Consider the following 25,226-nt stretch of genomic DNA (forward strand, 5'->3'; position numbering starts at 1 on the left):
AGAAAGTGATTAGAAGTTTCATTAAAAGAAACTAAAGCCAACTGCAACAATTTAATTATTCTCAATCAGTATTTCCGGTCTGTGCTAACTGCTTAGACAACAAGAAAGAAAAGGATGAGTAAGAGACGGTTCTGCCCAGTAGGCGCCACACACAGAGATGCTGAGACAGCTAGAACAGCTCCAGACAGCCACCTGCACAGCACAGAACTGACATGAATTACCTACAAAGGCACACAGTCGGTGGGTTTTGCAGAGGCTGCAAGAGAGGGCCCTTGACTCCTTTTCCAAAGCAGAGATGTGGGCAGCAGGGTTCCCTGAGAAGATGAATCTGGGGAAGGCAGAACAGAGCTCAAATTCTTATGCTGAATCACAGGACCAGTGAGGTCATAAGGGACCAAGCAACCCACACAGATGTGCCTGGTCAGTGTTGTAGAAGACCAGGCAAAGGTACGAACTTCCTGCCTATTTCGTCAGGGCACTAAATCCCAAGGGAGGGTCTGGGCATGCTGGCAGCTGCAAGGGTACAATGGGCCATACTGAACATCCGGCCAGAGCTGGGAAGTGATTGCATGAGGAGGTCTGGTGCACCCAGACAGAGATGTGGACATTAGGAGTCTGATCGCTACTGGTGCATCCAGAGACGTGCGGACAGTAGGAGTCTGATCGCTACTGGTGCACCCAGAGATGTGCGGACAGTAGGAGTCTGATCGCTACTGGTGCACCCAGACAGAGACGTGCGGACAGTAGGAGTCTGATCGCTACTGGTGCACCCAGACAGAGACGTGCGGACAGTAGGAGTCTGATCGCTACTGGTGCACCCAGACAGAGACGTGGGGACAGTAGGAGTCTGATCGCTACTGGTGCACCCAGACAGAGACGTGCGGACAGTAGGAGTCTGATCGCTACAATGTGTGTGGTGCAAGAGCACAGAAACCAGGAGGCCAGGGAAGAACTGGTTTGGGTGGGGGAGGCAACTGGTTTCAGTCTGTCCTGTGACACTGAGTGACACTAAAGGTGTGAGCAAGATACCAGCCAAATGTCAAGCAAGCAGTCAGAGCTTCAGGAAAGGTCAGGCAGGTTTAGAAGCTACTCACACAAAGGTGAATGGGATCACTAGAAAAAGAGCATATTGGTAGGGTAGAGAGAAAAAATCATTTTTATGACTAAGGGGTGAGGCATAAGCCAGAAGGAAAGCTAGCCACAGCCATGGACAACTGGCCAGAGGTAGCGAGTTAAACTGAGGTCGAGCTCAGTTCAGTTAAGAGCTCATCAGGGACCTGGTGGCCACAAGAATTATGCTGGGGCAAAACATGAGGTGTATAAAGCCGAGATGAATGTTTAGTTCAATGGGAGAGCGCCTGCCTAGTATCCTCAAGGTCCTAGGCTGGATCACAGTAAAAAAGCAACAGTAGTAGGCATGTCCAGTCCAGGAAGTCAAACAAAGCTCTTGTCTAGCATGGGGGAGACCCCGGGGTGGGACCCTTATAAAGAGAACTCCGGGAGGGCAGAATGAGAATCACAGGTACAACAGCAAAGAATACTGCAGACAACTGGAAGCTGACATTTGAAAATGATGTGCAATGAAAAATATTGTATGTAGAAAAGTATACCTTGTTGAAATTGCCTCAATAATAAACTGAAAATATCCAAAAACCATAAAAACAAATTTACCTGAGATCCTCTAACAGATAAGGTGAAAGGCACAGCCACAGCTGCACACAAAAAGATGATTAGCATAGGTTCAGAGAGAAACTTCCCCTGAGAGAAGTGTAGGGTGTAGGGTGGTCCCAACACTGTGTGGAACCAACTGTACTTTCCGAGTTTCAGTTCAAGAAGTGACTTTGTGTCTCAAGTCAGCAGACGATAATTTCTGACAGTGGTGAACACCTTCATATCTTCTTACGAATGAGACAGAAATCTTGTCACTCACTACTTTTTTTTTTTTTTTTTTTTTTTTTTGGTTTTTCGAGACAGGGTTTTCTCTGTGGTTTTGGAGCCTGTCCTGGAACTAGCTCTTGTAGACCAGGCTGGTCTCGAACTCCCAGAGATCCGCCTGCCTCTGCCTCCCGAGTGCTGGGACTAAAGGCATGCGCCACCACCGCCCAGCTCACTCACTACTTCTTTAATGCTCTATTATAGCTATGTCGTTGTGAACTGTTTTACATCTATACGTGGAGCAGGATGAGTTTCTACAAGATTACACTCCAGTGCGTAAGGGAGCTCTTTATCCCAAAACTAACATTTATAAAACACTCTTCCCTTGTTGTGATTCCAGCATGAAATTGAGAAATTTAGCAAAGGTCCCCATCCAGTCATACCAATTGCATCTTATTTAATATTAACAGCCCTAAGGAACACACATATTAGCACACTGTGGTATATCCACAGCTATTTTCATTTGACATCATATGGCATCTATCTCGAGTGTATATAAAGCCTCATTATGAATAGCAGCAAGACAGAATGTTTCCATACTCTTTCACAGAATGCCGTGCATATTCAGGACTTAAGCACACTATCCACAAAAAAACTGTTCTACAGTGGCTGTGATGGATAACCTTAGCTGGGAACTTGACTGGACTTAAGTGGGTGGTCTACAAGGGTATTTCCTAGAAGAAGTTAGGTTAAAAGAAGAAGGAAGATCAGCTTCCAGAGTGGGTGGCTCAATACAAGAAGATCCAAAGGAAAAGCTGCTGCTTTTTGCAGACCCGTCTTTACTCTTCCCTGGTGCGTACCTCTCCTTGGTTGCTGTTTCTATGCCATCCTCAAATGCCATCAGAACCCAGCATTCCACAGAGAACTAAAGACCAGAGGCTCTCCAAGGATCCTCATGCCTTCAGCACCAGCTCAGGCCTGTTGAGTCGAGTATCCTCACAGACTGAGCAGTCAAAGTATTCTCATAAAGGGTTTTACTTTCATGACTCTATCAATTTTTCATTTAAAATTCCTTAAAATGTAGCAAGATTAACCAACATAGGATTTTCCAATGAGTCCTCTGAAAACTTACAACAAAAAATACTGAGAAGGTCCATTACTTTATAAGCACAGCTGCTATGGAAGGGGTCAGGCTGGACACCCAGCCACCAGCTCTGCTAATTCAGCAAGAACATTCACAATAGAATGTTTTCAACACTTTTCTGTTAGTAAGTACAAAAGGAAATCTAGACAAAGACCTCAAGTGATACTCCCATTTTTCATACCTGGGTGGATATAATTCACACGTGAGTATCAGCCAGTTCAATGGACCACCAGTGAATATTCCTCCGGGTCTGTTTCTTCAGAGAATTTCTGTGATGTAATTTTAAGTCTTGGCAGGCAACTCACCGATTTCATTTTGGTATACTTATTCTATAGTTTGTATCTTGAAGATTGCACTTTCTTATTGGTCAATGTTTGGCATGATAAAAAAAAAAAAGAGTCATTTCTAGGCTATGGAGATGGCTTAGTCTACCTGCCTACCTTGTATGCAAACCCAGGGATAAGAGTTCAATTCTAAAAACTCACTTAAAAATATAATTAATATAGAGAGTTCCAGGACATCTAAGGCTACAGAGAAAAACTGTCTTGAAACATTGAAAATAAAAATAAGATAATAAATAAAATCAAATACTACCAAAGTAAAAGGTGGAGTGAGGAAGGGAAGGAGGAAAGAAAACAAACGGGGGGGGGGGGGGGGGGGAGGGAGAGACCAGAATTCCAGGATTCCTGGGACTTTCTGGCTCCCAGGCTTGCCTAATCAGTCCATTCCAAGCCAGTGAGAGATTCTACCTCAGAACAAGTGAACACCCCCAAGGAACAATGCCTGAGGTAGCCTCTGGCCTCCATACACAGGCAGGTGAGCACAAACACCTCCTCTCAAACACAAGCATGCACACACACATCACAAAGAATGCATTCTTCTATAACTGCAGCTCCTTTAAGTCCTCAAAGTGTCACAAGGGATCTATCTCTCCGTGCACGTGATCCAATTAACCTTATAATTTACTTTTTAACAGAATGCTCAAAGCAATGCTTTAAAATAATCACTACTAGTCTGGTGTGGCTTAAACCCTTTTAATCTTTTTAATAAACAGTCACTATATTCCAAAGTACTGGGTGCTTACAGTAATATTTTTATCCATTGTGAGGTTAATACTAATGCTGAGGAAGCTGGAGCTCAAATTGTTGAAAAGAAAATCGCCAATGCTCCCAGTTTATGTGGATCAAAATTTGAGGCTGGAACAAGGCTCTCTCACCATACCCCCAATTTAGTATAAACTAAAGGTAACACGCGACCTATGCCAAGGATGGTAACCACTATGACATGTCAACTCTTCAAAGTTTTCCAAATTGTAGTATCCTGCTCTTACAAAATTGTGTGTAACTCTACTAATTTTTATAATTAAATTATCATTTACTGCCTATTACTTTGAATGAACTATGAAGTATACTAGGTGCTCACAGTAAAGATGGGAATAGTTGAGAAAGAAATCCATCTCAATCTTGACCAATGCACATAGCAGCTGAAGCCCAAGCTTCCCCCAAAAAGGTAATTATTGTTACCATAATGTAATACACTCTCAGATTTTCTGTTATAAATATTTGTTATGGTGTAATAAATTATTCACAATCTACCTACATCTCGTGCCCTACTCAAACAGGGTAGCCAGATGAAGTGTGGGCTTTGTTTCTGATGTAGTCTGCTATCATCTAGAGAAGAAGCGTTCACAGCAGATGACACCAGGAGACAGGCTTTCCTTCTGCACATAATGGAGGATTACGGCTCATTCAAACCACCCTAAACTGAGATGCCTTCATTTTAAAGTGTTTACTTTTGAGAGCTTCTATTTCTTCCATTAGAAAACATTAAGTTGTTGGGTCCAAATTATTAAGGCAAATGATTTTTTGACAACTGCAGCAATCTGATATAAGGTTGAGATCAGACAGAGTTTATCATCAATAATTAGGAAAACAAACCACCTTGCTGTGTGAAGAAAACTAACTCATCTTTAAATGTTATGATTAACAGGAAATTTTAAAAATAATGCTGGTTTATAATCTGGAAAAATCTCTTTTGGTAGAATAGTTGAAAGAGACCTTAAAAATCAAACATCACACATACTTGGTAAAAACCAGAACTAAAAGTCCTACAGAACAGGAAAGAAGGTCAGGTAGAAGGCTTGCCTAATATGCGCAAGTCTGTGTTCAATCTTAACACAGCCAAAGAGCCAAAAGGAAGCACACGCTGAAGGTTTGGAGTGAATGATAATTGTCCAAAGTCGTGCACGTCTCTTGGGGAGAAGCTGGACAAGAGCCTTTCAGCCTCGTTTATGAGTATCAGTGCCAGCAACCAGCCCCCATCCCCATTACCCAGAACTCCAACGTCATTGCAGTGTGAGCCCTATAATTTAAGTGCACTATTCCGTGATCCTGTCTGCTGTACTCTAATCACTTCTGGAGTACATTTCAGCTCTCCAGTGATCTTCAGGTGTGTTTATAAAGGCACTGGCTAACTATGAGTAGGTACACAGAACTACCAGAACATCAGTCTCATTTTTAATCTTCATTTTACACACTGCCCACTGAACCCTACTCTAAATGCCATCATACATGCTGTAACAACAGATGAAAGACATTCGCCCGTAAAAGAAGACATTACTCTCTCTTTATTTGTGCCAGTCTACGTTCCTCTAACAGAGGTTTCAGCTCTAATTTCAAACACGTTTAAAAGGACCACCAGCAATACAAAACACCCATCACTTTTATTTTCTTAGACTGTTTGGAGTTTTTAAATGACCTAAATTGTTTTTAAATAAAATCATCACTATATAACTATGTGACACTTTATATCACTCAATCATACCCAGTTTAGACACCTGTACAATTAAAAGAAAGGAAAAAAGACCAAGGATTTCGGAAACTGGGGCTGTAACTCGGCAAGCAGAGTGCTTAACTCAGTCTTGAAGCCCTGCATCCAATCTCCAGCACTGTATGAACCAAGCGTGGTGGCACATACCTGTAATCCCAACATTAGGAGGTAGATGGAGGGCGATCAGAAGTTCAGGGTCATCCTCAGCTATCAAGCAAGCTTAAGGCCAGCCTAGGCTACATGAGACCCTGTCTCATAAAAACCAGAAAAGAAGGAAATATACAGTGTGTGCAAATCTAGCCTATGGTGTCTGTCAGGGAAACATTTGCATCTCTTAGGTATTCATGAAGAGTTCAATGCTAAGGATAATGAAAACATGCTTCACTTTCCGTGAAGAATATACTTGCATAACATCAATCTTTAAAAATAATAGAACCTGTATTGCTGAGATGTCTTGGAGTTAAAGGTGGCTGCTCCCTGATGACCTGACTTTTATCCATGGGACCATGATGGCAGTAGGGAACTGATTCCTCTGACCACAATAGATGAACAGTGACATGTCTGCACTCGTGCAAATATGTTTGTGCACATACACACACTTTTTTTTTTGTTTGTTTGTTTTTGTTTTTCGAGACAGGGTTTCTCTGTGGTTTTGGAGCCTGTCCTGGAACTAGCTCTTGTAGACCAGGCTGGTCTCGAACTCACAGAGATCCGCCTGCCTCTGCCTCCCGAGTGCTGGGATTAAAGGCGTGCGCCACCATCGCCCGGCTTACACACACATTTTTAAGGAAAACCCCAGCAGCCTGCTTCAGAGTAGAAGATGTGCACTCTGAGTGGCAGATTCTCGAAGAATAAATAACTGTTCTCAGAAATTTGAGCAGTTCCAATATAATGAATTTATTTATGGGATAAATCAAGACAATCAAAGCCTGCTGTAATTAAAAGTGTTTGGCACAGATGTTGGTCCCCAAATGCTTGTGAGCTGTCTAATCCATACAGACACTATGGCAATTAGCAAACTGTCTATAATACTGTAAATGCAAATCCAACAAAATTAACGTATTATATATTGGGAAGAGAATGCTATCCCCCATGGAATCTTTAATCTACTGAGCCTGGATCAATTCCTGACATATCCTAACTCCAGTATACTGCCTAAAATCCTCAGCTAAGAAATCTCCCCCAAGTCATGCCCAAAATTCAAGAGAAAAACTGCCACTGACAGCATGTCCGACAGGTACAGCTCAACAGTGAGAGACAGTGGGACCCACTGCTCGCCATCTTGACTCTGAGGAACAATCCTCGTGATTCTACTACGCTTCTAACTCCATCTGCTGCTTCTGGCTTCTCTCTGGGAACAGAAGTGGACCAGCATGGAACCTATGTGGAACTACCACATAAGAGCTTGGAATTTTTGCCAGGCAATGGTGGCTCACATCTTTAATCCCAGCACTCAGGAGGCAGAGGTAGGCAGATCTCTGTGAGTACGAAGCCAACTCAGTCTTCGGAGGGAATTCCAGGATAGCTAGGGCTGTTACAGAGAAATCTTGTCTCAGAAAACAAACAACAAAAAAGCGTTTGGTATTTTCACATGGAACCTAATTAAGAATATCTACCTGTCTTATGGTTTAGAAAACCCCAGGATCTTCCAGAAAAACACTACTTACCAACTGAAAATTGTAGAGACCCCTGTCTATACTTAATATTGGAGAAAGGATAATGCCTAGACACTTTCAAACATTACATATATCAATATGAAAGACATTTAACAAATTTCTGTAAATAAATACCCTTCTTCCTAAAAAGCAAGTCAGTCATCAATTCTGGTTGGTTAACATTTTAAAACCAGCAGAAACATTTAAGAACACAGGGCTTCCTGCTCTGCCTGGAAAGGGTACACGTGGGTCTTTTCATCCTAGTCCCTTGCCACAGCTTTAAGGTTCACAACCCATCACTGCACTGTGAACCATCTAATGGAGCCACTACAAACGCTAGCTGTGTTCACTAAACCAGGAGCATCGTCGCTGGTGAGGCCTAGGTCATCTTCCCTTGGCCCCAGCCCCACATTCCCGACATCAAAGTTTTCTCTAGGGTTATATGTGCTCTTCTCCCCAGCACAGCTCTTCCCTGCTTTCTGGGTGTTTGTGTGCTCGGTTTCTTCTGCCGAGGGTGGTGAAGGTAGAAACTGAGTGAGTCTCCTCTGCTTGGAACATGCTTGTCATGTATTTTTGTCAAATTCTAGTCTTTTCAAATCTATTTTAGATCACCTCTTCTACCAGTGTACAAAAAAAAAAAAAAGTATAGAAAAGTCAGTGTGCGGTGGCTGGAGAGATGGCTCAGAGGAATAGAGCACTGGCTGCTTTTCCAGAGGTCCTGAGTTCAATTCCCAGCAACCACATGGTGGCTCACAACCATCTGTAATAAGATCTGGTGTCCTCTTCTGTACTGCAGGATACATGAAGGAAGAAACCTATATACATAATAAATAAAAATCTTTAAAAAAAAAAAAGAAAGAAAAAGAAAAGTCAGTGTGCATCTCTATGACAGTTAGATAGCAATGAACAACCGAAAGACTACAATACTCAAGACTAACAGTCAAGGTGAGGACTCTTGCACTGAAAACCATGGGCTCACTGCTGACAGAAACCAGAGACTCCAATGGGAAACACCAGGATACCATTAAAATGACAAATACCCAAATCAACTAGACAGCCAATGAAGCTCCACTAAAATTACAATGCTTTTTTTGTATAGAAATGGAGAGTGAATCTTCAAATTCATGTGGAGATTCCAGAGCCCAAAATAACCAAAACAAAGAGTGTAAAGGAACAATGTTGAAAGACCTGCACTCACAACTGTTATCAAGATAGCACAATGGAAATAGTTGTAGTGCTAGACTACAGATCCAAAAGCGAGCTGGATACATGTGGTCAAATGACTTTCAACCAAGACAACAGTCACATGTTAAAGAACAGATGTACAGCAAATACAGAAATACGTACCACTAAGGACTGGAACCACAGAACTCTCCTAGGCACATACAGCTCAGCCTTTGCCACCCCGGACATGGCATTAAAGCAGCAACATCAAGTACAACTTGAATGTTATCACACTTAAAAGTGCTTGTTTACCAAAGGACAGTATCAAGATGATGACAAAACAATCACAGAAACGGTGATGGTGCCTATCACAAGGAGATGCCCCCCACCTTCAGACAGGACTGTGGGAAAACATACTGCATATTAAACAGCAGCAGCCCACTCTAAGCAAACTGATCCACCTAGAATCATCAAGCAAGACCTAGCACACTTTTAATGTCTCAAAAGTCAGCCTAGGACCAAGGAGTAAAGCACAGCACCTGACCTGAGTTAACCCTGGAATGAAGAGCAGGGGAGACCTAGATGTGTGCGCTGCAGTTCTTAGTCTTCAGGTAAATTGGTTAATAGCTGAGAAGTTAGCACATGTTTTTCTACAATTTATTTAAAATTCCCCTATTTATCCCTTCATCTCACCTTTTAAGTTACTAAAATCCCAAGACAAAACACATAAATAGCAAGCTGCCCTATCAGTCTTCAGTATGAATTTAATTACTAGTGCAAACAGAACCCTTGCATTTAAGGGCAGCTCATTACACATCTTTAAGAGGGCCCTAAAAGCCTTGATGCTCCCAGTCAGTCATCCCACCAGAGCATCCCTAGCCACAACCCTGGAAAGGCAGGTTGTTGGTTTTAATTATAATTCCCTTTCCATATGAACAGGATTAAGTATCTTTGCCAATTAAAATATTATTTGTAGAGTACTATCCCAATGTGCACTCAGGCCAAACATCATTTAAGTAATAAAGATTTACACTTTAAAAAAAAAATGTGGAGCTGGGCGGTGGTGGCGCACGCCTTTAATCCCAGCACTGGGGAGGCAGAGGCAGGCGGATCTCTGTGAGTTCAAGACCAGCCTGGTCTACAAGAGCTAGTTCCAGGACAGGCTCCAAAAACCACAGAGAAACCCTGTCTCGAAAAACCAAAAAAAAAAAAAAAAAAAGGAGTACTTCATGAATTTGCATGTGATCTCTGTGCAGGGGTCATGCTAACCTCTGTATTGTTCTAATTTTAATATATGTGTTGCCAAAGCAAACACTAAAGATAAACTTTGTTTAAAGGACCAAATAGAAATAATAAAATGAATCAAAATTTGGTCTAGAACTACTCTGAATAATTCTGAAGACCCTGATCTAAGTTCTTAACAGCTTTCAACATTAGTCCACACCTCAGAATGTCTAGAGAAGGCATGTTTACAAGAAAGCTGTAGCTTCAATGAAAGACTAAATATAAACTTTAAACACGTTTTAAATAAAATTGTGATTATAAAAACTTAATTTGGGGTTAATTTGGTAGAATACTAAGCAGGAAGCCTGGACTCGGGCCTCAGCTGGGGTGGGAGGTGAAGAGACTTAATTTATTTAAATTGTATTACTCTCTTTTTTAACTCCTTAAGGAAAAATGAAAAATTTTGCTATATATTAGCTTTTATTGTTCAAAAACGGTAGATTCTGTTTCTAGTTTTCCCCATTAACTAGCTTACAGATCTTAAAACCAAACCTTCCATTATTACAAAATCTGAAACAATTTAATCAGGAGTAAGCACATTTCTAAATTTCTACTCTCCAAACAGAATGTCAATATTTACGAAACGCAATCCTTTATCTGAACAAGCACATAAGTCAGTTCAGAGGCTGTGACAGTCAAGTAGGGGTTAATGGGAATCAGAAACTCAGCCTCCTAAGAAGAATCAAAGGAAGCAATAACTTCTGGAAATTTTCAAGTATTTTAAACCAAACCCCAGAACATACGCAGTTTTAACAAGCAAAGTGACCTGGCCTAAGGCTCCCACCTTCCATGCCTGAGCATCACTGACAGACAAGGGCATCTCACACTGCATGCTGCTGTTCTCTTTAAATGCCCAGTAAGCACTCACGGAAAAGGGCTGAGTTTTTTGCACATATTTACTATATTGATCAAAAAGATCTAATTAAAAAAAAAAAGCAAGGAAAAGTGTGTGCGGAGGGGGTGAGGGTGATCATGTGAGTTAGAGTGAGCTGGGGAAAGCCGGCAATGAAACTGTACTTTGTCAGATTAGTGCAGAGAAGTGTATTTAGAGGCTATTCTCTGCAAAGCTACTGGGCACTTACTTTAAAAGTTTCTTTACAAACTTTCTGAGTTTGTTGAGCACGTTAAATAAACAAGCTAAGATTTACCACAAGCCCATTCAAAGATACTAACCCTAACGGCAATGGAGATTTATGGTCAAGTAGGTAGTAGATACCCACTTTTCTGTTACTGTGAGAAGATAACGTAGACAAAAGCCTGGCAAAAGGAAGAGTGCACATGGGAAGTAGGTGGGCCTTTCGAATTTCAAAGCCCTGCAATGACATACCTCCTCCAGCAAGGCTGAACCATCTATGCCTCCCCAACTAGTGACCAAGTGCTCAAATGCCTGCCTCTAAGTAGGACATTCTCATTCGAACCATCAGAGCATGCGAGGGCTCCTGGCAGCTTTGGTGCAGAGACTGGAATCTGGAAGCAGCCCAAAGCTCCCTTACCTGGTGAGTGAACGAAAAGGCTGGGTGTGACTGCATTCTGGGGAACTGTCCACAATGAGAAAAATAAGCTAACACTAAGCAGCCAGGTGCAAAGGTGTACAACTCCATTCACACCAAAGAGAACTGAGCAAGGTGGAAAGTCTAAGCAGAGTGTGATTTAAAAAATACAATAAGATTTCTAATTATATACATTTGTGTCTATATATCTCATTATAAACATTTGTCAAAGCTTGCGATTTTATATTTAGAAAGGTGGAAATACCATACACAATTTTATTTTTACTGCTCAAAACAAAGTTAAGAAAACACTGGTTATCTTGGGAGTATTTCAGAAACAAAACGTTCTTTATCTTATTATAAAATGATGTTTTAGAGCCAGGTGTGGCAGTTTATGCCTTTAATTTTATCACTCTGGCAGAGGGAGAGGCCAGCCACAGCTACATATTGAGACTGTTTCAACAAGCAAGCAACGAAAAAATAAAACTATTTCTCCCACAAGTGATACAATGTATATAGTACTGGTGGACAGAAGAACTAAATAAAGATATACAGGTAGAAAGAATCAAAGAGTATGAAACTAAGGGGAGAGCCACGATACATGGCTCTCCAGCTAGACAGGACATGCATGCTGCTAAAATCTTCAAGACCAGGAAATGTTGAGAGAGCGAGAGAGACAGGGACAGAGACAGGGCGGGGGTGAAGATTATCCTAGCTACAAATCTGAAAACACCATGAAAGAATTTTTGCCTAAAACATTCAAGTTCTAAAGTTAGGACGAAAAAAGGGAAGAAATGCCATTATCTGAGGGCAAAACTGCACACTCGAAATACAGTCTGCAGGGTGGGGAGGGGCAGGAAATACAGTCTGCAGGGTGGGGAGGGGCAGGAAATACAGTCTGCGGGGGGGCAGGAAATACAGTCTGCGGGGGGGAGGGGCAGGAAATACAGTCTGCGGGGGGGGGCAGGAAATACAGTCTGCGGGGGGGAGGGGCAGGAAATACAGTCTGCGGGGGGGAGGGGCAGGAAATAGTCTGCGGGGGGGGCAGGAAATACAGTCTGCAGGGTGGGGAGGGGCAGGAAATACAGTCTGCAGGGTGGGGAGGGGCAGGAAATACAGTCTGCGGGGGGGGGCAGGAAATACAGTCTGCAGGGTGGGGAGGGGCAGGAAATACAGTCTGCAGGGTGGGGAGGGGCAGGAAATACAGTCTGCAGGGTGGGGAGGGGCAGGAAATACAGTCTGCAGGGTGGGGAGGGGCAGGAAATACAGTCTGTGGGGTGGGGAGGGGCAGGAAATACAGTCTGTGGGGGGGGCAGGAAATACAGTCTGCAGGGTGGGGAGGGGCAGGAAATACAGTCTGTGGGGTGGGGAGGGGCAGGAAATACAGTCTGCGGGGGGGGCAGGAAATACAGTCTGTGGGGTGGGGAGGGGCAGGAAATACAGTCTGTGGGGTGGGGAGGGGCAGGAAATACAGTCTGAGGGGGGGTCAGGAAATACAGTCTGCAGGGTGGGGAGGGGCAGGAAATACAGTCTGTGGGGTGGGGAGGGGCAGGAAATACAGTCTGTGAGGGGGGGGCAGGAAATACAGTCTGCAGGGTGGGGAGGGGCAGGAAATGGAGAAGACAATAGATGAAGCAGTGTAAGAAAAAAGCATTGGACACTCAAGGGAAATGGTTAATCAGCCAATTAACTTGAGAACAGTAATTCTGAATTTTTAAGGAAAATTATTTTTTTTTTTTCAAAGAGAAACCACGTTAAGTTGAAAATAGAAAGAGTATAAATGCGTTCTTTTCTTGGAAATGGACTCTGTTTTATGTAGCTCTGGCTGTCCTACAACTCGGATTTGTGACCAGGCTGGCCTTGAACTCACAGATATCCCACCTGCTCTGCCTCCCAAACACTAGGATTAAAGGCATGTGCCATCATGTCAGGTTAGATCTTGGGAGAACTAAACTATTGAAGTCCTTAGTGTAAAAGTGTGATGAGCATCATTACACCCCCTCTATGTTAATGAACAGATGACTACAGTCATGGGGCCATAAACATAGGAGGTAAGACTCAAAACCGCATGTGTGGGACAAGCTCTCCAGCGCTCTCCTATTCTAATTCCCGGTGGCACTACAAAATGAACACTATTTATTCAGTGTGTGGAAGGGGCCAACACTGTTCTGAAACTGCCAGGCAGGTCCTATAAAGCAACATTTGTGTTTCAGTCTGTTCAAGCCGACAGTGTGGGAACTCTGGGGTGGATATTACCATTTCCGTCTGGTGAAAGTCTAGGAGGGTTTCAAGACAAAAAACCAAATGTTGCGTTTATTCAGCAATGCCCTGAGCCTTTCTATTTTAACATACATTTGAGACAAATCAGTATTTGGTAGAGATAGATAATAGCTGCTTTCCAAACAACTGGAAAAAATACATTCATTTCGACCTAATAAATATGTATGAATAGACACAATATTGTAGACAGGCCTAACAAATCCAGGACTCTACACAAAGCCAAATTCAACATCACAGCATTCCTTTCCGCTTTACTTTAAGTGAACCACAGGTATTCTTCCAGAAGACGATGGCCCAAGTTTATGTACGTTCACTGAAGTTCAGTTTCCCACAGGGCCCTTTGAAAATCCAAGCAAACGGCTTCAAAATGTGTTGAGTGTTCCCCGTGTGGACAGAGACCACACCAGTGGTAATAAACATTTAAGTTTTCCATCCAAAAATAAGAGGAAAAGAAGAACAGGGAGGAGAGTGACTGATACCAACGACAATGAAAAGGACAAAATTTATCCAGCAAAACCACGAGGGCTGGGGAGGCTTGTGCAACCCAGGCCAACAGGTACCTTTACAGTAATGAGGGAACCGTGGAACAATGGGAGAGCCCTAAGTGCCAAATCGGTCATCTTCCCCTCCAGGGAGACTCCTTAGCAGTGAAGTGCCAAGAGCTGGGACTCTGTCCACCATCGCCCATTCTGTCCAGACCAGGCCTTAAGAGCCACAAGACCCAGTTCTGGCTTCCAAGTTGAATCTAGGCAGATCCCAAAGATCTATGAGAGCCTCTTACCATAGTACTCTTGGGACATGAGTGGGGAAGCAATGTCTACACAGCAATGAGGCATGACAACTGAGGAAGGACACAGGCTGGTGAAATAAAGAAGGGAAACAATGGCTCTGCTGCAGGCATTGGTGGTATGGAACAGAAGCTGGAGAGATGACCCAGAAGTTAGGAGCACTGACTGCTCTTTCAGAGGACTAGGGTTCAATTCCCAGCACCCACATGGCAGATCATAACTGCCTGTAACTCGTTTCAGGGAATCTGACACCTTCACACAGACATGCATGCAGGCAAAACACAAATGCGAAGGAAGGAAGGAAGGAAGGAAGGAAGGAAGGAAGGAAGGAAGGAAGGAAGGAAGGAAGGAAGGAAGGAAGGAAGGAAGGAGTGATATTAAGGATATTAAGTATTTCTAAATGAACTGCCTCCACTCTGGCCTTAGTCACAAATTAATTTGTGCTCAAATTAAAACAACCTCAAGGGCTTTGAGGGAAAGGCAGTGAATACAAAGATGTGTTATGTGTTACATATATACGTATATATAACATACATATATGTACATAGGCATATATATATATATAGATGACTATATAAAATTTTAATCACTGTCAACTTGAAAGTTACAAATGGCTCTTCTACCTAAAATGTTTAATTCTTTATTATTTTTTGTTTTTTCTTAAGCATTCTATTCAGGATTATATATCTAATGCCTGCATTTGTCTTTAAAAAATAATCTGCAAAGTTATGTAGCCTCTTTTTCTCTTTCTCCCCTCCTCCCCCCTTTTATTTAACTTGGAGCCAAACCTGTGACATGGGCTTGTCCTGCCAGGGATATGGGCTGAGCAGCTTAGACCCTGTCTAAAGAAAGAAGTAAAGGAGGCTGCGATGCTGGAGTGCTTCCCTAGCACCAACCAGACCCTGGGTTCAATCTCCAGGAAGCTTGGTGTACATACTAAATGATTACTGTTCTTGAATTCAGACTTTTAGGCAAAGACAGGATTCCCAGGAAGCTGCAAGTAACCCCAATGAACACATTTTGCAGAGGCTAGTCAAAACAAACTCTTTATCTCTGACATAAGAGGCTTTTACCCTAGAAACACTGAATGTTCATAACGGTAAGACTCCTGAAGACTGCCATAAGGGAATGTACCCCAAGTCTACATGCAGGGACTTCCTCCTGACAAGCATTGCAGGAGTCTCCATGGTGCTCCCAAGGGAAGGCAGGAGCACCCACCCCTATCTAACTGCACATCTAGCCCTCGGGCACCTGCCCGTGCTTGGAGAGAAGTTTTAAAAATCTACTTTACCCAGGCTCCTTCCACCGTAGCCAACCCCTTTCAGATGCACCCCTAAGCCCACTCTCTTCTCTATCACGCCGACCTCATTTCAGCTGCTGTATCTCATTAGGACACGCTGAACACTGTTTTGAATAGAAACAAATTCAAAATAACAGCATTTGTGAGATTAACGTGAGAACGTGTATGCCTATTTCTAAAGCACCATAAGCATAATGGCATTAATTGCTACTGTTTCTTCTCTTTGGTCCTCAGGAGGTGGACTACATTTCCAGATACAGTGAAAGACGACCAACAGCGTAATAGTTACACCAATAACATATATAAATATGACTGCTGAGAGGGTAACACGAATTGTGGAGTCGCTGCATATAGGGACCAATAAACACAGTGCTCCGGCTTTTAGTAAAAACTAGCTCCTGGCACAAACAGTTTCAACTTAAATGTTTGATTATCAGTTTCCATGTATTAAATGGTACCATTCAAAATGTTAGAAAATTCTCAGTATAATAAATATGAATATAAATGCTAACGATGTTTTAAGAGCTACTTTTTAAAAAGTAAGTTAAAAAAAAGACGATTACAGGAAGACCCGCTGATATAAAAGAAGCAGGAAGACACGTCAGGTCAAATGAACTCATCCACAGAAGTGTCCTCAAGTCCAGGACGGCGGAGCAGCAGCTCTAGCTCTTTAGTTCCCAACTGCAGGTGTGCTCCTCAGGGTTTCCACCTTCAAATACGTCCAGCAACACTCTGACATGACTGCAGTAGGTCTCTGTTCTTGCTCCATGTCCAAATGAGGACTAGGAAGTAAGGCAGATCGTGCAAAGGTGTCATCCTGCCGCAGGACAATGCAAAGCCTGACAGCACTTATGAGGCACAGTGAGTTAGCAGTAAAGATTCAAGATGTGAGGCTGAGAAAGACACTGGGGGTTGTTCTCCAGAGCTGCGAAGCACGAGCAAGGCCTAGAACGGAGATCATTCTAGACAGAATGCTCTCAGTAAGGGCGTTCTATGTGGGTGAAGTCTTATGAAGAGCTACACTGGCTGGAGGAAAGGTGGAGGGAGCAGAGGGGAGGCTGTGGGATCCTCTCAGCCAGTCTTTCCTCAAATAGGCAACTCACAAGACACAGACAAGCTGCCAGACAAACAAGGTGGAGTTTCAGGAAACTTCATCTCCAAGGACAGTTAAGGTAGATGAAAGACCAACAGAAGTGAAAGGGAGAGAAACAGTCATTACCCCTGCTTCTATACCAGGAAGATCTGTAAGACGACTCAGCACGTAAGGGGTTAAAGGCACTGGCTACCAAGCTTCTGGAAGAATGCCATGCCCAATTCAGGCTGTTGGATGAGGACAAGGCTCTAAAGGTTCACAATCTTTCCCTGAGTGTCACCTAACAAACCCTACTGATACGATAATCAGGACAGTTGTCACTGGCCTGAAGTGTTCAAAAGGAAAATGCTAGAGTGCATGTAACTGAATGAAGTCAGAGTGACCCTCTCCAAACACTCCCTGTGGCTGTGTGTGTGTGTGTGTGTGTGTGTGTTATATTCCTATAGGGTCTCATATAGCTCATGCTGGTCTTGAACTAGCTATTAATAACAACACAGGATAATCTTGATCTGACTCCTCCCTGTCGTATGACATTTGTTTTTTTGCTGCTGCCTTTTGAGCCTACAGTTATCCTCCTAATCAGCAACTCCTACCAGCAGCAGCTTGGCCAGAAAAGCAGCAGCCTGGGGAAATTCTGTTTCCTCAGGCATCAACTCTTTCAAAGCTACTAAGAAGTTATCTACATCTCTGTCCCACTAAAGAACTCAAGATTCAAAGGTTGAGGTAGAATCCTGCTTCCCAGAGAGGCTGAATAGCAAGCCCCTCACCTAGCGCACCTCCTCACATCTTCCAAGAAGTCCTTGTGCTTCTCTTGGCTCCTCCCTACAACTTCCTGTCAGCTAGCTGCTAATGCAGCCTCCGGACTGTGGGTGAGTTTTATTTAATCAAACACACCTTTGCCTCATTAAACAATGTTCAGAGCGTTACAAAAGTAACACACCTTAAAATAATATCCTATAAACACCTCCCCACTTTTGAATGCTGGGATAGAGGCGCATGCCATCATACCTAGTTTATGGGTTGCTGGGGACCGAACCTAAGGCCTCTCGAATGATACGCCAACACTCTATCTACCAACTGAGCTACATTCCTAGCCTGGAATGTATCCTGTAATTTTCTAGGAAATAATGAATTCACATCTCTGCTATATTGGCTACTGACCTGAAACAGTGACTCATTTGGTGCCCTCCAAAAACTATAGCGAGAGTCCTCCAGGGAAGGGCAACAGCTGGGTGTGCTGTATTGACACTTCCAGGCCCTATCGTATTATTAACTCGTTCCTCATCGCGCATTCACTTTACACTTCACAAGGAGTCATACTAAAAGAATAAGCTTAAGGAACAGTTTGGACATGCTGTAATATCTCCATCGTTAACAAAATGGGTAGATTTCCTGGAAACTCACAGTTCATTTGACACACTGAAAGATTATACACAAATTCAATTTTTGTAACTCAAACAGTTTAAACACAGTTTGGAAAATACTCATTTAAGAAAGTCTTAGTACAACTGGTTCTTTGATAAAATTGAATGTGTAATTGAGTGTATAAAATTGAATATACACCAACATAAAATGAATAAATCAGCCTTGATTAATCTGGTTTTTCTATGTCTGGATTTCCTTAAGTTTGCTCATCTTTGACAGTTCTATCAAAATTGCCTTACAGGCGAGGTGAGGTGATTTGGATCTGAAATCCCAGCACTCCAGAGACTGAGGCAGGAAGATGGCAAACTGTAAGTATGTCTCTGGGCTACACTGTCTGCTACAAACAAAAAGACTTATTACAAACATGGCACCAGCAATGACTCTGTGAGACTGGATGAGAGCAGTGCGATCTCCTGGGCCTCAGGCTTGGGATCAGGAGAGCAAACACCCAGCTAGTCCACCACGCCTTTCACTGTGTCTTCAGGGGCAGAAGACACAGAACCTTTACCATCATCGGTGGTTAGGCTGAAGTAATGTCACCCACTCCACAGGGAAGGGCATACGCTAGAGCAGTGGTTCTTAACTTATAGGTTGTAGCATGGAAGGTTGAGGGCCACAGCCCTAGAGTCTGTCAGGAATAGCCAGACGCTTAAACAAGATTGGAAGTCAGTTCCAGGGTACAGGAAGGCTGTCTGGCCCTCGGGCCCTATTACTCTGTGCTTGCCTAAGGAGTAAAATAAGTTACAAAAACGAGCATACAACCGCCCCAGTAATTTTACAGGATTCTAGATTTCTCTGATCACATGACACAGAAAAGTGCAGAGAACAAGAGTCTAACAACGCTGCCTGTCAGAAACGCCAGGCTTCCTTTCCTGTAACACTCTAGATTACTTTCTAGCTATGTGAACCATGAAATAAACACCTTTACTGTATGTCTAGGTAACAAATCTCACTATTAAGTAAACATGGTGGCACACACTTGTAATTCCAGCACTTGGGAGCTAGAAGCAAGGGCATGAGGTGTTCAAGGAGGCAGACTGGAATACATGAGACCCTGTCTCAAAAAACTTGCAGGCAGAATCTACTGAAATAGGAGAGAGGGAGAGGATGCGGGTGGAGCCCATGCCAAGCTTTAAGAAGCCTGTGATAGAGAGAAAAGGCAGGTGACAGTCTAGCCATGCAGGAGAGCTCACCAGCAGTGACTGACAAGTGATTTAAGACTGTGTATCTCCAGGCTTGAGTGCGCTTTGCTAGGATGTGTAACGGCTTGTGTTGATCTCCAATGCCACACAAGAAAAGGAAGAAGCCGAAGTGTCAGAAGGCAGAGGCAGCAGCTCTATGAGTTCCAGGCCAACTACAGTTAGACTGAAGCCCTGGCTCAAAAACAAAACAAAAGAAAAAAAAGCTAAATAAATGCACATAACTTTTGTTGTCATTTTAAGTAATAATTATATGTTATGTTGTTGCACCAAAAATAAGGGTAAGCATAACCATGTACATATATTAGTATCCTACAGGTTTCAAAGTAGTGAGACAATAAATCTTGAAATGTATTCTGTATTATACAATTAAAAAATACATAATAGAATACATATAGAATGCTTCAAAATACACTTAAAGCAGCAATACCAAATGAACAAGGGAGGTACTAAGGCTTATAGAAGCCTCTGACGTATATAAAGAGTATGGCGCTAGTGTCAAGGACAGCTCTAATATGGGGAGGATAAACCTGTTGTCTTGGTTTTTTAAAAACTAACCACAAGCAGGGCAGTGGTGGCTCACTCCTTTAATCCCAGTGCTCAGGAGGCAGAGGCAGGCGGATCTCTGTGAGTTCGAGACCAGTCTGGTCTACTAGAGCTAGTTCCAGGACAGGCTTCAAAGCTATAGAGAAACCCTGTCTTGAAAAACCGAAAAAAAAAAAGAAGAAAAGAAAAAACCCACCAAAACAAAACCACTAATCACAAGAACTGTGAGGACCTGAGAGCCGGGTTCCACAGCAGACAAGAACCCCCAATAGAAACCCCTTGCTCCTTTGTGTCATCATCATAGGGACCTCTGAGGGGTTTATTCTAAAAGCTGAAAAGGGATCACTTTAAAACAATAGTCTATTAACAGCAAATAAGTAAAATCTATTGATTACAAAATATAAATATTCACAAATATATACTTCTCTGTATAAATGTTTAATATTAAAGTACTATGAAAAAACAGGCTTAAATCACATTAACTATATAAGTCAACTTAACAAAAGAATCAGATACTGAATTAATGGGCAAGAGAAACAAACCAACAAACAATATAACCCAGACATTTTGAAACCCTATAGACCCCTCCCCCAAAAAAAATCCAAACGGAATTTATAACTGTGATTCTGGAAACCAGAGTCTGGTCTAAAATTTTCAAAGGTCATCCACCCACAAAGGACGGCAGCTTAAAAAAAAAGGGGGGGGGGACAGAATAGCATATTAGTTCAAAAGTTAGATCAGAACTTAGCATCCACAATTGCTAAGATCAGTTTGAGCTTATACAGAGTAAGTTTACCCTATCAGGCTCCAGAAACACCCCCACTAAAGTGCCACCAATACTAAATTTAGATACCTTTAGAATTTAACCAAGGCCACGTGTATATGCTTCTGGGCAGAGTCCACCTTCCATCTTACATGAAGTGACCAACACTGGCGTATGGCACACTGTTCACAAGGTAGATCCACCATCAGACAACAGATGCACACCACACAGGTGGTACCACCACAACATACAGGCTACTCCACCATCCCAGAAGGTTCACTTTACAGTCAGCTCCTCACACCAACCCCAAGCAACATTTGTCTGATTTCTGTTGCTGCCTCTCACTTGTTCCTGCTCCATAGCTTCACATAAAAAGACACAGAGTGTAGTCTGGTCCCTTTACACAGCATGCCTGCCAGCCATCCATGTGACTGTTACCTTACGGCCACAGGGAAGGATATCAGACTAGCTGTTTCTTTTCCCATGTGTGACTTCCCCTTGTCTGGACACTGGGCTTCTTCAGGCCCTGCCTGTACAGCCTCACATTTACAAGTCTTTCTGAGAAGCTTCTCAAACATTTTAAAAACTGGATTTACTATTAAAGTCTAAGAGTTCCCTGTTTTCTTTTTTTTTAAAGGTAGGGTGGTTTGGGTTTTGTTTATTTGGTTTTGATTTAGTAGACTGGTTTGTCTGTGTTTTGCTTTGCTGTTTCTCTTTTATTAGACAGGGTCTCATTTCGTTGCTCAAGTTGGCCTTGAACTCACCTGATGCCCAGGCTTGCAATCCTCCCGTCTCAACCAGAGCTGGGGTTACAGGCATGTGTCACCACACACACTAGGCTCCTCCTTACAGAGCTGGGGTTACAGGCATGTGTCACCACACACACTAAGCTCCTCCTTACAGAGCTGGGGTTACAGGCATGTGTCACCACACACACTAAGCTCCTCCTTACAGAGCTGGGGTTACAGGCATGTGTCACCACACACACTAAGCTCCTCCTTACAGAGCTGGGGTTACAGGCATGTGTCACCACACACACTAAGCTCCTCCTTACAGAGCTGGGGTTACAGGCATGTGTCACCACACACACTAAGCTCCTCCTTACAGATTTCACATGTTGGGTTTGGTTTGGCTTGGTTTGGTCTGGTTTTCTGCAGTGAATATTTTTTTCTCCCATTTTCAATTTAACAGTCTCTTTAGGACAAAGAGCATTAATTGTAAAGTCCTACACATCACTTTTTCATCATTAGTCCTTTGGCATTCCAACAAATCCTCGCCTGGGCTAAAGTCATATTATCTTTTCTAGAGCTTTCATATTCTAGCTTTTCTATTTAGGTCTATGAAACATTTAGAACAAAAAGGTCAAGAAGACAAGGTTCATTTGTGTATTTAAGAAAAATTCATCAGGGGCTGGAGAGATGGTTCAGTGGTTAAGAGCACTGATTGTTCTTCCAAGGGACCCCGGTTTAATTTCCAGCACCCCAGTTCAGTGGCAGCTCACAACTGTCTGTTAATTTCTTGGAATGAGGGCGGCCCTGAACACCTCTGGCTTCCGTACTCATCATCTGATGCCTCACACACACATTCCCACAACCACGAGGCCCTTAGCCACCACTCCTCAAGGAAGGTCCCGGGTTGGGCCTGCTGACCTTGGACTTCCAGACTATGAAACTATGAACTTTTGGGGGGAAAAAAAGCAATAATTACTGTTATTGTGCATGGGTGTTTTCCCTGCATGCACACCACTTGCATCCTTGTGGAAGCCAGGAGGGTGTCAGATCCCCTGGAACTACAGCTATGACCAGTTGTGAGCTACCATGTGCTGACGGTAATCAAACTTGGGTCCTTGGAAGAGCAGCCAGTGAGTGCTCCTAGCCACAAACTATCTCAGTGGCTCCTCTCTTCTGTATAAAGCACTCAGCATCAACCACCCAGCATCCAACTCCACTGTATCAAAGATGCAAAATCAGTTATTGAAATTTTGAATTGAAGGAAAGCTTTTTGCTTGGCTAGTAATTTGCTTATGTCATCAGGTGAGACAGCGCATTTAAAAACCCAAAAAGAATTCACAGAAAGGCTGGAGAGATGGCTCACTCAGTGCAAGCAGAAAGCCGAGTTCAGACCCTGAGCATCCTCTTAAAAACTGGGCCACAACCTCTGTAACCCCAGCACTTGTGTGGTAGGCACAAACAGACAAATCCCCAGAGCTCAAGGACCAAGCAGCCTAGTCTCAGCAATGAGCTCCAGGATCAGAGCAACTGAAGGAGACAACAAACACGTACATATACTACAGGGGGCGTAGTTGGAAATCAGGAGAGAGCAGAATAGTGTATTTCAGCAAAGCCCTTGCAGAGTTAACAAGATTTAGAAGATGAAGGCCTACATGTTAACACAGCTGTAATGAATGACTGCCATGATGCCATTGATGCTTAGATCACATTCTGTGACACTGTGAAGACCTGAGGGCTGATGGAAAACTAAAGGGGAGACATCCTCAGACATGCCTGGATATCATGCCACCTTAAACCACAGCATCTCTTTTGGAACCCTGTCCTTAGAGACCCATGAAATATTGATACAGTAAGTCTTCTATACCAGAAGGCTCCACCACATCTAATAGTCAACAGTGAGAGAGAAAACACTCACAGGAGGGCAGGGGTATGCATAGGGTCTTAAGCAAGCTTGGCAAACACTACCACTGTAACAATCCTGTGGGGAAAATGTGCGCACACGCGCACACGCACACACACACACACCTGTACATTTAGCTTCACATTTATTTGCCTGAATCTGTGCATTACACTCCCCTTTATATTCATTAGCTTTGTTTTAGTTTTTTGCCGGCTATAGCAAACTAAAGCGAATTTAGGACTTATTAATGAGTTACAAAATTAAGACTGAATAAAAAAAAATCCTAAGAGAGAGGAGGACAGTCCTACGAGAAAGATGGAATCTCTGAACTCCATGAGGTTAGGAAACCAGTACGAGTATGACATTGTCTTAAAGGATTATGGTAGGGTGGCTTATTTTACACGAAACTTCCATAAAAAATAGGCCAACAAACTTCAATTTTAGTTGACAGTCACAATCTATTCACTTTAGCCCAAGGTGGAAGTGTTCAGGGTACAGGTCAGGTCAATCCAACACTTATTTAATCCCATTTCCTGTCAAGATCTTCCTCAGGTGTATCTTTCATCTTCCACCAGGAAGCTCGGGCTCATGCTAGGAAGAGTTGTTTAGGAACCAATCTCAGTTCTCTATGATGCAGAGGCTGGGCTGGCCTGCTCTTGACCCCTGAAGCAGCCCCCAGCTCCGGCTGACACCAGCAGCACACAATCAATCTAAATTTTCAAAACTGCACATTGATTTTCCACTGGTGATGGTGGGGTGGCTTTCTGCAGCAAAAGGGCGCACAGTGCTTTGCTCTACACAGAGTGACAATGACCAACCGGGAGTAAAAACGTGCAGTAGGCATTCGTTTTTAAGGTTTGGAAGTCAAAACTCTTTCAATGAGCGAAATAACAAAACAAATAACAGAAATGAAGGACCTCTAATAGTTCTTTTGTAGATATGTATTCTTAACATCTTGATTTCACAGAAACTCTTTTATAGAAATGAGTCCATCTTTCAAAGAAAATCTTATTTCTGATCTATTAGAAACTGTCTGCAATTCTAACACATTTATGCTCCTCTGAGATAATAAAAACAATCAATCTAATAAGGTATAAATACATCAAACTTCAGTATTTCTTACGTTGCATTGATCAGTATTACCCAAAATATTCATTACAAAAATTATATCTTTGAACACTTCTCATACCTTTAATTAGTTTGGCAAATTTGAGCCAGCCATCTTTCCATGAAAAATAAACTGAATTGTTTAAACAGGTTTTAAAAAACAAGTCCAAGCCTTATCATAATTACACACACACACACACACACACACACACACACACACACACACACAGTCTTTCACGCTTCTGCCTGATAAAATGGAATTTTCAGACCAGAATTCCAGGCACTGAGTTGAAAAGAATTGTAGTCGTTTCTACAGTAGTACAAATAGAAATATGTAAATTAGTTCATGGATAGAACCATTCATTTAGATAAAAAGTTTTAAAAAAACATATTAAGAATCAAAAATGTGACAGTTCTTGCACAAAGTCTAAAAATGAGGCAGCTGGTAGTATTGGAGCTGATAAACTCAAATTAAATGGGCAGGCAAGTGCAGGGTTTTGTTTGCCAAGAAAATAACAGGCCTGACCTGACAATGCTTCAATCTCACAACTAACACCAGTGAGTTTCCCCCTTGTTCTGTAAACTTTTACGCTGGTCTAGGTACTAGGTATTGAAGACAAAATCATTGTCTTCAATAAAAAGCAGAAAATTTC

The 25,226-nt window shown here is 42.7% G+C and overlaps 1 protein-coding gene and 1 non-coding gene across 7 annotated transcripts in view; both read right to left on the minus strand.

Moving 5' to 3' along the window:
- The window catches only part of Ncoa2 (nuclear receptor coactivator 2), a 221,667-nt gene that overhangs the window by 171,817 nt on the left and 24,624 nt on the right, over positions 1-25,226 (minus strand). The gene's annotated exons all lie outside the window — the stretch shown is intronic.
- Positions 9,879-9,982, minus strand: LOC130888305 (U6 spliceosomal RNA). The gene has a single exon (XR_009058439.1). It is a non-coding gene; the product is annotated as a U6 spliceosomal RNA (small nuclear RNA).

Source organism: Chionomys nivalis, chromosome 16 (assembly GCF_950005125.1).
Source record: "Chionomys nivalis chromosome 16, mChiNiv1.1, whole genome shotgun sequence".
In the NCBI taxonomy this organism is placed as follows: domain Eukaryota; kingdom Metazoa; phylum Chordata; class Mammalia; order Rodentia; family Cricetidae; genus Chionomys; species Chionomys nivalis.